This window comes from Anopheles ziemanni, chromosome 2 (genome assembly GCF_943734765.1).
Source record: "Anopheles ziemanni chromosome 2, idAnoZiCoDA_A2_x.2, whole genome shotgun sequence".
NCBI classification, from domain to species: Eukaryota; Metazoa; Arthropoda; class Insecta; order Diptera; family Culicidae; genus Anopheles; species Anopheles ziemanni.
In genome coordinates this window covers 93133569-93145068 of record NC_080705.1, presented here as the reverse complement: position 1 = coordinate 93145068, position 11500 = coordinate 93133569, and positions in this window count along the sequence as shown.

Below are 11500 nucleotides of genomic sequence, written 5' to 3'. Positions count from 1 at the left end.
TACCGTATTCCACCGACATCGTGCTCCCCTCACCTACCACAGCCCCCCCCCTTGGGCTGATGTTCTTGGGAGGGAAAGTTAGAAGTTCCATCACGCCGCAGATGATGATACGCCGGCTTCCTTCCGTGCTTTGAGATTAACAAATAGCCTGCCTTGCCAGAACCTCCTCGCCGGATTTCCACCATCTTGGCCATCTTGGAATGTTTCTTGGTATAATACGGAAAAAAAACCTTGTGTGTGTGTGTGTCTGTATCTTATGTTATGCATAGGAATGATATCATTATCTGTCCACTTATAGGCAAACAAAACGGTAGGAAACAGAAGTGGCTAGAGAAGATTATAAACTAATCCAGAAAATAAATGTATTTCTATTTGTTTTTTTTTTTCGCAAAACGGAAACCTTAATTTACTGGGAAAACACTCTTTATTATTACAATTGAAAGTGTAGGTCAGTCACCGTCCTTTCGATAGAGAAATAGCTTTAAGAAGCGATTATGCACCAAGTTGATGGAGCTGTTGCATTAACAAACGCTGGCAAAGTGTATACATCATCCAATTCATCGAAGTTCTGAACATAACCTCATCATGCATCATAGATATTTAAGAAAAATCGATCTAAATATATTGCTTCTTGTTTATGAAAAAGTTTGTAGTTTAGCTTTAAGGTTAGCTCCGTCAAGGAAAAAGAAAATTGGTTTCCTCCATGGATTCAAGTCCTTCAGTGCTTCGATGTACAGTGTGTGGTTGGGACGACGCCCCATGTAGTGTTCGGCTGACGAAATGAAAGAAAGCAACACAAATCACACACCGACATACACTCCTCCTGTGACATCTTCCCGCTGACGCGGTTCCGATGGAGGAGGGCAAAGGTTTTCGGACGAATTGGAAAAGGGACAGAACACCGGAGCTCGCCTGTCGTTTGTCGATTACACGACTGAGAGATGGAGGAGAAAAAAAAAGAACCAAACCGTCCGAACAGACACGGGGATTAAAAGGAAACACGAGATAAGACATTCGGACAAACTTATGCTGAGTCCGGCGAATGCGAATGTGCTTTCTCCGTGCACACAGTTTTGCAGTCGATCCGAGGATGAAGGATGAGCGAGCGTAGGAAGGGTGGAAAATTGCTGACCAAGCCGGACCTCGGTCGTGGCCTGGTCGGGAATAGCAATTTGCGTCCGGGAAAACGAAACGGGGCAAAATGGCCGACGGACCAGTGCGCGAGAAGAGATATCCGGGGACCATCCATTGTTTACTGACGATTGTCAATCAGAAAACCGGAACTACTGAACGTCGAACGTCGTGATCAGCTTCCACCATTCGGGGTCGTACCTCCGTTACGCCATTGAGAGCCATCGCCTTGATCAAGGAGCAATAAAAGCCAGCTGGACAGCGAAACGTGATGCGGAAGCAATTCTTCTTTCTTTAAGATATGTCCTACAGTGGAAATCCAAAATTTATAAACCGGTTTAGTGCCTTAAATTTAAAAAAAGAATGGTGGAGCCTCAACTACAGGCTGGCCCCGGTTTTTGTCGACCTCGGTTTGAAGTAGCGTGCTTTGTTCTTTACTCATACGATTCAATGCATTTTGTATGACAGAAGATCCGAACATGGACTCATAAACGAGTGGTGCAGGTTTTCTGCCTCAGAATACTTTGATCAATCAAAAATATATTTCAATGAAAGTACTGAATGTAATATTGTAAACCTACACGGCATGGAAAACAAAGAAGTAAAACGGATTATAAAACAGTTGATGATTAAACATACAAACTTTGTTATAGTTTGAAGAACACCTTCATATCAACCACTGAAAATTCAGATGAGAAGAATGTACGTAACCAACGTTTGTTTTGTGCGAGTCAAGTCTAGTAGGTATTATAAACGAACTGTCAGTCCCGTTTGGTGACAAAAACCGAGGCCGGTCTGTATTATAAATAACATAAGTATTATTATCAACAAGTTGAAGCAACAAATATTTTAAAATTTGTTACTCTTATACATTTACTCAGACAGAAAAAAACAGAACTATCTCAAAAAAGGACTATAATGGAAAGTTCTTTAGGAAAAACAGAAATGTAAAATGCAGATAACGTAGCTCAGTGCTATGAAATGGCAAATCTAACCCAAATCGAGCCAGTGATTTACAACTTTCGACAATCGCTCTTTATTGGACCAATGGTTGGTATGCAAAATTTCGGTTTGTGCCGGATTCCTGTGGTTCCACAGATACGAAATAGGAGTTCTCCGAGTTCTGCCTACACGGCTAATAGATCAAACGGTTCTAATTTGCATCAATCGCGAGGGTTCTACGTTCCCAAAAAGTACATCGACTAGAATTACCTACAGACGATTCGCTGACATGGTTTGTGCGCTCAGGTTTGAAGGACCAAAATGTGTAACGTGATGTCACAAATGATACAATGGCGTTTCCTGGCGTCCATAGACGAGTGGACAACATGCATTATAACATCGGCATAACTGCTCTGAAAGACAAATGAGTGCAACAATGCGTGCCAGAGCTCTAGTATGAAAATGTTTACATGGCACCTGCAACTCCTATAAATTTCCCAACCCGTGGACGGAATGGAGGAACGATTTAGAATCAAAGTCTTTGCCAAAGTGTGGCGGGGCGAGGAAACGGTTAATAAATTTAGAACGACCATGCCGAGAGGTTAGATAATTATTCCGCGCGCGAGAAGATAAAACGCGACTCCTCAAAAAGGGCAAAACGATGTGCTTTAACGTCTTCCATCGTTAAACCCGGCACCCGTCGGTCAAAACGCGCTCTCGCCAGCCAACTGAAACATTTTGATTGATTTCACTGAAAATGGGCTGTAACGAATGGTCGCGGTTCCAAACGATGGACGAACGGCAAAGCAGGGCCAGTCGTCCTCGTCGCGTCTCGTGTTGACGTGAATATTGTCACAAGATGAAGATAGCCGACCCACAATGATGTTTAAAACATACGGCCTCCCGCGAGACCTCCCAAAAAGTGCATCCCACGGTGAAGACGTCTTCAAAAGGAAAACCGCCGGCGTTCTAGGAAGCCCCCCCGGAGGCGATGTTGATCTCGAGAGATGCAATTCGCATTTCGTCGTACGACGACGTTTGTTTACATTTCTCCACTGGTCGGTTTAAGGATTACTCGTCCCACCACCACCACCAGCAAGCGAAAAACCCCTCCCACAGCCGACAAGGAATTTTCCCGGCACGGCCTACCACAACGTTTTACGAGCTGCGCCCCGAAAAATCAAAGCAAGCGAAGGTAAACGCAACAAAAACAACAACAAGAAGATGAAGAAAAACCACGCCAGACAGGGTAGGCGAGCGCGGGTGGGTTGCGCGACACATAGCGTAAGGGGGGGAGGGTGGGGGAGATGTGGGTTTCCCGAGAGAAGATTTATTATCTTACGGGAGCAATCGGCCGAGCAATCGTCTGACCGAACCGACACGATGTCTGGGCCCGAAGGTCGGTGCGTTGGGAGGGTGTGGGCGGGCAGGGGGTCGGGGAAAATGGGGATCTTCAGCTGGCGAAGGAAAAAGGTAGCACCAGTAATTCCGCACCGTCTTCCCCTCGTACGTCTGGACATCTTTCCCGAGACGACCGACGGCGGGATAGGATTTTCCTTCTCGGAAAATGCGAAACCAGCCAGTAGCACACTGATTTTCAATGTTTGAATATTTTGGAGAAAAACATCCTAAACAATCATTGTTCCCAAACGCTGCTTTTCATCTAATACTATTTTTTTAAATATTTGGTGTACTACATTTGGTGAAAAATTTAATTCATTTCCAAAATTATGTAACATTTTCCCCTACCTTTGAACCGTTTGAAAGTGGACAAGTTTTCCACAAATTAAGCTCCCTCCTGGCGAATTACATCAACTATAAGTAACGATCGATCCCTCGGCATGCTTCAACTGCCCGAGCTTGACCAAGAGGAAAGGCCGCTTTTTCTGTCACGTTTCCACTCAAAAGTCTCGTCCTTAACTTTTGCATCAAAATTTTTTCGCCCCCCAAAAATAAAAAAGGAAAAGCAAAACTCATCTCTTCCATCGGCGGAGGGGGGATTTGAGGATTTCTCCGGAGCGACATCAGCAAACTCCCGCGGCAAGAGGACCCCCGGTTGTGCCAAACGAGTCAGAAAACTGTCATCAAACTGTGCGTCCCATGAGGATACCGCACTGCTGCAGCTTGAACCATTTTCTTTGGCAGTCTTCTCTTCGACACACACTTTAATTCCGTGGCGAAACTCGAACGAAACATCCGTCCTGCGATGGCCCGAGCCCGAGGAAACTTTTCCCATTCCCACCACCGAAGCGGACCGACTCGGACCTCGAAACCAGCTCTCCGCCAAGCCTCTGCTCAATCAGGAGAAATTCGAACGGGGAGGGGAAAAAGGAAAGCAGGAAAATCATCACGTCAGCGAAATCGGCGGATGAAAATGATGATTGGCTTTTCTAACGAAGTCAATGTTGGCAAGGGGATCCCCGGTGCGGACCTTACTCACACACGGCCATAAGATTACCCTTTCGAAAATGACCAAAAAGGCAGCATCAGGATAACAGAAATATTTTCCAGCACTTTCAACATTGGTGTCTAAAACTGTAGGGAAGAGTTTTAGTCCCATAAGGAGCTCATTTAATTATTTTTATTTCTAACAAATTTTTTGTAAAACGCCGTCCAAGAACATCCTTATAGGAAATAGCATCAAATTATAGAACAATATTAAATTTAACGTTTTACTTACCTTTAAAACAGCAGCGAACCTAAAGAATTTTTCCTATGCACCAGAGGTTTATCTCTTTTCACATCATATTGCGGCATACACAGCCTGCAACTTACTGCACTATCGTCAGTAGGTAATATGGCACAGACTTTTCTTCTTCAACATCACCATTCTCACGAAACGCAACCTGAAGTGTATTCTCGCCAAAACACGTGGAATTTAGTTTTCGGTAAAAAAGCACAAGAGGAAAGTGTCCCCGGTTAAGTCAAGCACTAGCGCACCGCGTGTTTGTGGACGTTCGTATACTACCATCAAACAAACATAATAAATATCCGCTAGTAGGCTGTGCTGCGTGTTGTGAAGCTGTCAAATCACACGAAGTCTGTCAAACCGTTCGACGATTGTCGGAAATTTCTCCTCGTCCTCGTGCCGGCGCGTCGAGAGAAGACGATGATGACGATGACGATGCTTTCTTCCACCACTTCCGTCGTTCTTGAGACTTCAAAATCTGCACACTAACGACCGCCAAACGCACGAACACAGTTCCAACACTCGGTTCCACTTCCAGCGTCGCACGGAATTTTGGAATTTCCCGGTCACGCTCGAACGGTGATGGCAAGGGGGCTTTAACTGTAACACGGTTGTGGCATTAAAGGTGTTTTGGTACAATTTCGGTTCCGTTCTCGTTATCGGAAGAATCAATCTGGAGGGACTCACGACACCCGGAAACGTGCCCAGAAAGGTTACGCGGGCGGGGGATTACCGGAACACCAAGTGTGCGTGTGGTGTGGTGGAGTAATTTCTTTCATCACACTCCACCGCACTCCACAATACACCACCACGCCCCGCTCGTTAGTGACTGGAACGAAAGAAAAAAGAACGAAAGTAAAGCATTAAAAGTAGAAGGATATGCTTTTGGTTGCAGGAAAGCAGGAAAACCTTCCTTAACGCCGGCCAAATAACGAACGTAGAAAGTAAACAAATCAAACCCATCTATGGACAAGTCGCTCCTTACGGTGCAAAACAAATCCCTACAGCAACGTTTGGAAGATTCGTTGGTCTAGGGATCTATTTTTTGATCGATTGACAGACGACTTTCTCCGAAGAAGTATCTCTCGCAAACACACCAGATCTCATGCACAAACACCAAGAAAAGGTGGCAGACACGAAGGTTTTGGGAGGAGATTGTCATCTTCCGCGGATGACACCGAGTTCGGGAGTTTTTGTCCTCCCGAGTGTGACTGCTAGAAGAGGAATCTCTTCGACTCTGAACCATGGCTTACCTCGATTGAATGGATGCTGCTAGCGAATGGCAGATGCGAACACACAGATGAAAACCAACACTAAGATTCGAAGGGTCTTGGATGAGGATGGATCAGTCGACACACTCGACTCGTATACGTACAAATTGCACTGGCTTTGGTTTTTGGAGTAAATAATTAGTATACTGCGATTACTGAGTCTTCACGGACTCTTCTTCTTCGGACAAACACCAATGGTCCAGCTTCGAGTTCGAGATTCTGTGAGTTTGCCGCGATGAACCGTTGCTTCTGCTGCTGCTTCTGCTGCTCTTGCTATTGCTGCTGCTGCTGCTGCTGGTGCTGGGCAGACACTGCTGATAGCGTGGTATGCGGACGACTAAACAACACTCGAGACATAGTTCATCGCGAGAGCAAACCCGCCAGTCGTTGGAATCGAGACGTCACCAACACACCAACTACCAACCCGCCGGTGAGGAAGCGAGCGTGAATGAGAAGTGGCTTGTCGTAGGGAGAAATATACGACCAGGCGAACGTCAACATGACGCTTACTCGCTCGCCTACCTCGATGGAGACGCCGGATCCGCCGGGCACGAAAACTCGCTTTTCCTAGGCAACGTGCCTAGGCGTGTGAGCGAGAGAGAGAGCGAGCACCAGTAGGAAAGTTCGAAGCGCGCGCATTTGTAAAATATGTGAGATCGTCCCAATAGAGAGCAATAGTAGTAGCAACAGCAGCAGCAGCAAAATACTATCTCTTCCCAACCAAACCCAACAAGGATTATTTATGTGTATGCGTGCCGGCGCGCGAGCCTTGCGAGAGCACAAATCTTCTGCTCGCGCTTGGGTTGTGGAAAAAGTGTGGAGTGTGCGGCATGCGCTCGCGATTTTCCCGAGGAAGATGCCGGAAAAACCCTCACGAGCCGCCGAGAGACAGAGAGAGAACCTCTATCTATGTGTGTGCGGAGGGAGGGACGGCGCAAAAATACTGCCAAAGGGAAATGGATTGGCGAGCAAGGACGGTTTGTTTATGGATTTCCCATTAAGCGGAACGAAGCCCGCTCCTCCGCACGCCTCGGTTTGATGGCTATACCCATCCATTCTGCGTCACTTTGCTCCTAGACACACACACACACATAAGTCGGTGTACAAATACATCGGGGGAAACAGCTAAGAAAATTCCAAGCAAGAAATTTCCACAATAACGATGGAAGCATGAGATGGCTCACCTGCCGTGAGATGAATGATTTGAGATTCTCATCCGATACAACTCAGCTCATCACGATGAGAAACCGTAGCGGAGTTTTGAATGGAATATTTAAAACCATTACTTTTATTACAACCACAACTCGAGCAACTGAAAGATTTTCAGAATTAGTGATTAGTAAAGAATATGAAATTGCTAAAATAATTAATAGAACAATAATAGTACTACAACTTCTTCCTTATAGTGTTGAGTAAGCCAGATTCAAATAGATAAATAGAACAACTTAGTGAGTGAATGAATCAAACGAACAAAACAATATATTTAAAAAAATAGGTTTTGAATGTTCCTGATTGAAATGAAAATTTGATACCATATTTCCAAAAATGTTTGACAAGACCTGCCGACCACTAGTTTTGTAACACTTCAAAAAACCCCCATTTGCTGGCTGTTCGTTCGTTAATTCATACCTTCGGCTGCGATGCTATATTATGCATTCCACAAAATTCCATTTGTCTAGAAAACGTTCTATCGTTCGCGAAAGGGAGAAGGCGGAATTAGCTCCCCCGGTTGGCGCGCAATCGTGCCATTCATTTAATTAAGATTTATCAAACCGAGATTTCCAGAGCGCAACCAATGGCGCGGAATTTGTAATGGCCCCCTCGCTTCATTCTTCACCGAAACGGAAACGTCTCCGAAGTGACGAAAGTGGAAGACACGCGGACCCAAAATAGAAATGTCCCTTTTCTCCACTTTAATTTACCAAAAAAAAAAAAACATACGAACAAGAGTACGATTGGGAGACGGTCGGAATGGAGATCTTTTATCCAGTTCTTTTCTGCTTTGTCAATCCAACGCAATACTTTTCCTTTCGTCTGGCGTTGGGCAGAGTATAAAAAAACGAAGGAAAAACACAGAACCCCCTCACCTTTAGCAGTCCTGTCGAGTAGACGCCTTCATTTTGCAAAACCAATGTCGATGTCGTGCATGGCTTGTGTTAATTTGGCCGCAATCCTTTTCTCCGAGGCTCAAAATTGGATTGCTGACGCTTGCTCCCGGAGGAGTCGCTCCAACGAGAATCGACAAAAAACACACACTTCCCCCTTGTGAGGGTGTTATGGAACCAAAACAAAAAAAAACGATGGAAAATAGGGAAGAAAAGAACTTATGGCAAACGATACTTTCCTGGCCTGTTTTACGAATTCTACACCGCGTGTGTAACGAAAATGACACCGACGACGACGGACGAACTGCCGAGAAAGCAGTGTCATAAGCTGTTGAATTATTTAATTTCCAATTTCCAGCCGAGTTAACTATTCAGCGCTCCGGTCGACGACGACGACGACGTCTCCGGTGAAGACATCCGCGGTCGCGTCATTTTCGGCGATGGCACGCCATGGAAAACCGCCGTTTTTTGGGCACTTCCCCCAAGGTGTTCTTCTTAATCTATCCCGTTTAGAGAGTGCGGTGGGCCGGAAGCGCAAAGCGCAGAGAATAGATGTTCCGATACTTTCCCACCTGATAACCAAAAAATGGCGGGGAAAAGAAGCCAACGTAGTTGGGGGGGAGGAAATCGCGAGCTCGCCAAATCGGGACACACATCTCTCGCATACTAAACACCGCTCGGGTGGCGGAAAATGGCTTTCACGCTGGCGGCGTGAAAGTGCACGAACGCACCCGACACGGGCAGATGCTATCGGGCGAACGCGAGGGTAATAAATTTATTATTTACGATCTTCTAAAACATCCTGACCGCACTTTTCTTGGTGACGGGGAACACCACGTGGTAGCCCGTGGAAAACCCCTCCCCCCGTGCGCGCGCGTTTCCGCCGGGTTGGGGATGTAATATGTTTTGGGAGATGTAATAAAAGTGTCAATAGCGGATGAAAAGGAGATGTTGCCTTTAGCAAGAAGAGTGTTTCTCGCGAGAAACAAATCGTCGTTTTAAAACGAAATTTAGTCTTTGCCACATGATGCCGGAGGTGCTAAATAAATAAATAAATCTAAATTAGCGGCCAACATTTGACATTCAACAAAGTGTATGTGTGTGTGTGTGTGTCGGTTCCTTTAAGATCTCTCGAAATGTTCTTTTCTTTCAGAACTCTTCGCCCTGATTGAGTAACCATCATTTTCCATTCCTCAAAAAAACAGACACAAAACCTCTTAATGGAACACTCGTTCGGTCGCCCGGTTCCGTCTCGTCACGATTTGTCGAAACCACCCCTACTGGAAAAGAAAATCGTAGGCCACAAAACGTGACAACGTCTCAATCGGTGAAGAGGGGCCCACCCAGAAGCATCTCCTCGCGTTGGATGGCCGGAGTTCTATCGACCCACACAAGCCCACTTCAGCTTTGGGCCAGTGGTTCCCAAACCGGGCGGTCGGTTGCACGTTATTTATTTTTACTAATGGTGCAGGTTGGTAACAGCACTATGTAAGTATTATTCACATTTTTGTTGACTTTAGATAGGGAAATAAAAATAAAAAAATTCTACAATATGTCCTTTTAGGATTTAAAAAAATGTAATTTATCGTCATCTATGAACACTTTCTTTGACTTTATTTGAATTCCTTCATAGCAACTAAAGTAGAGTCCAGTACAAGTGCGTTTGGGAACCACTGAGCAAGGCCGGGCTATGGGGACAAGCAGCCCCTCGAAACGATTTTTCTATCCGTCTGTCTTTCGAGAATACTCAGCATCATTTTACCCCACTCTTCGGTGATGGATTTTAGAATAACGACAGGAAAATCCACACCACTACCGTTGGAGACTTTCGCCTTCCTCGAGCAGCACCACTCGACAGCCAGCAACATCTCGTGAATCGTTCAAAATCGAACTCGACGAGCCTACTACGGCGCGACTCTTTGCGAGGAATGATAAACACAATTCTTTTTCTTTTAAGGGTTTCTCTGTATTGCCGGCGCGTAAAGGATTCTTAGCGAAGAAGCCCCTCAATTCTGACGCGGGAAGGAGAAAGACAAAAAGAGCGTACATAAAATAGAAACAAATGTAAATCCACTTCTTCCACGCTTTTGAAGCCATTTGAGCTGGTCGTTTCATCATTCCAGCCACGTGCCCGCGCTAACGATCACGGCTCCTATGATCCCGTATGCACTAAAACTAAATCACTCCATTTTGAATGGCAGGCTGTGCGTTTCTCAACGATTCTAATTCATTATGGAAGGTGAAATTGCCCCGAAAGCACGTTTTTCTGAAACTCCAAACCGAGACCCTTGGTTAACAACTAAAGTGAACTTCGGAGTTTGTATACAACCGAATCGACTTGGGATGCGAAAGATAATATAAACGAGATTACAAATTGGCCACTTGTTCCCAGACAACCGATCGCACAATGTGTCCACCATCTGGGAAATGATTAAAAACATAAACGGAATCTCTCGCTATGCTGAAGCAAATAAAGCAAACATTTGTCAATGGTCGTCGTTCCTGGAATAACGTGGCCTCGAAGACCCGAACTTCAAATGCAATGGAATAGGGGAGAGATAGAGGAGGAAAAAAGTTAAATCCCGTAATCGTTTCCCGAACGAGCTGATATTGAACCTTCCAATTCCAGCAATACGCAGCACGGCACAAAAATGTTGTTCAATGTTTTCGAAGGGGGTCTTCTTACCGGCGCCTATGATAGGGAATGGCGTGAAGAAAAGTTTGTTTATTTACCTGTCTTCTCACTGCATCATTCGTACGCCGTACTTTTGATGGTTTTCTCTCTTTCTCACACTCGCAGAGAAGGGAGCACACGCGGACCGGCCGGCGCACAATGTTAGCTTGTTTCGCTCACTCCTTCAATGTCATCCGGCTCCGAACCCTTTGTCACGCTCGCACACTTGTCATTCGGCACAGGTAGACAATTGCACAGGTAGCCGGGGGCGCCGGTTGCACAAAGCGGGACAATTGGCCACGAAGAGCGTACAATATTTTAGCAATTGAATGCATTCGCAGAATCCAACAATAGATATTTTAATCGGTATGCAACCAGTGCTTGCGTACGCTGGTAATAACAGCTGATTGGCAATGGCTGTATGGCACAGTAAACGCGCCGGTTGTAAAACTAATGAATGATTAACAACGCACTGATACGGTTGGACCACACGCGCGCGTATTCGGTCTCAACCAACGTACGCACGTACCGAACGAACCTACCTTTAGCTCGGCTAAAGCGCAACTGAAAGCGGAATGAAACGACCGACGGGTCGACCGCCACTTGTGGCCGAACGCTAAAATAGCTCATTATGTTTGTAACTTTTTGGTCATAAGACCGATGTTTACAAGTGACCCCTCAAATGAAA